The sequence below is a fragment of the Anarhichas minor genome, unplaced genomic scaffold (assembly GCF_050575085.1).
Source record: "Anarhichas minor isolate MPS153535 unplaced genomic scaffold, ASM5057508v1 ptg000020l, whole genome shotgun sequence".
In the NCBI taxonomy this organism is placed as follows: Eukaryota; Metazoa; Chordata; class Actinopteri; order Perciformes; family Anarhichadidae; genus Anarhichas; species Anarhichas minor.
Genome location: NW_027466466.1, coordinates 3,270,001 through 3,271,522, shown reverse-complemented (window position 1 = coordinate 3,271,522; position 1,522 = coordinate 3,270,001). Strand labels below are relative to the sequence as shown.

Sequence of the window (1,522 nt, the reverse complement as noted above, 5' to 3'; positions counted from 1 at the left end):
GAATGCACTTCGTCCTGAGTTGGTGGAAGGGAGACGGGCGAGTATGCAGACAGGGGCAGGGTTGGTGAGCGGAGCTGTTATTACCGGGTTATATAACACAACAATGGTGTTAAACAGAAACACAAAGGCACCTGATCTTATACTGTACCACAACACAACACTGTGGTCCGCTGTACCGCCCTCTACATAACAATAACTTAACACTAGGAACACATTGGAAGTGGAAACATCTGATCACAGACCTGTTAACTGTCTGACAGGAGAAAAGTTATATAATTTCAAAACAGTCAAAAAACATGTTTTTAGTCTCTGGAGTTTAGGCATGTTGCTGAATTAAGAAGTCTGTCCTTATCCGACCCCTGAGACCGGTGGCTGCCACACACCACCCTCCACAGGCAGACGGCCCCTTGGCTTGCCGCCAGCAACTCTGGGATAATGGTGGCCCGGTGCCAACCTGCACTCGCGGAGTAGTTAGTTGGGGGTAAAAGGTTCCAACTCATCTCTCGTCGACTTTCTTTGGCTCTCTTTCCACAAACCTCGCCGTCTCACTTTCACACGCTCCCCCCTCCTGCCCGCTGTAAAATATAGTCCTCCCCCACCCCCATGTCCTAATGTGACCTCACATAAAGCGACCTCGGCTCCGTCTGTGCAAGTAGAGCGTGGAGGGAGGTAGAAGGGAGAACGAGAGGAAAATGAGAGACAGTGTCTAAACTCAACCAGCTTTCTCTTTCTCGCTCAGCCAGTCCAATCACATGCTTTGCTACATTGTTTACTTGTACAAGTTTGATCTCCTTCCCTCCCTTCCTCTCTCCCTCTCTCTCTTCCTCCCCATCCAGCCTCTCTCTCCTCCCGCCCACCAGTTGGTTCCTGCTCAGTGTTTGACGTTGGGAGCAGAGACGAAACGGGACAGACGGCCTAAACAGACCTTTTCTCTCAAGATTCGGCCTTTTTCTTTTTGCTGCTGCATCTTCTAATCCTGCAGTTTCCCTCTCTCTTGCAACTACAGTGAGTATCTATCTTTGCCGAATTAAATAATCAGACTATAATGGTGTTTTTCAAGGAGTAGATGACGGAGGGTTAGACTCCCACCACCCCCTCACCCCCAAAAAACCTCCCTCCCTTAACCCCACACAGCCAGGGAGAGTGGCGGACGTGCAGAAAAGATAGTAAACCATGAGACAGATCTGGCTGAGAGCTTTGTGGAGCTGCATAAATGTGCAGCAGCTGTGTTAGAACAGGAAGCTAAAAAATGCTTTAGAGAAAGAATGAAGTGTGTCAAATGAGACGGTGCCATGTTTATACCAGAATAAAAGCACAATGTGGAGATTGCTCCATACAGTCCCATTGTTTAACCTGCAGGGATAACACGTATTCCTACCTCGTGAGTCGGTCACGTATTTGTCCTTAGATAAGTTAGTAAAACAGGTCAAACATTTCTGTTTACTTCTGTCCGTTTAACTAGGTCAGCTCAGATTCTAAAATTGACTAAATGCCAATTTCTGCCTTTTCCGTTTGCTGTGAG

The 1,522-nt window shown here is 47.6% G+C and overlaps 1 protein-coding gene across 1 annotated transcript in view; it reads left to right on the top strand.

The window, feature by feature from the left end:
* The first annotated feature begins 652 nt into the window (after nt 1-652).
* The window catches only part of cox4i2 (cytochrome c oxidase subunit 4I2), an 11,740-nt gene continuing 10,870 nt past the window's right edge, over nt 653-1,522 (top strand). The window contains exon 1 of the mRNA XM_076095541.1: nt 653-1,005. The gene's annotated coding sequence lies outside the window, so the exon portion shown is untranslated. The remainder of the gene's footprint in view (nt 1,006-1,522) is intronic.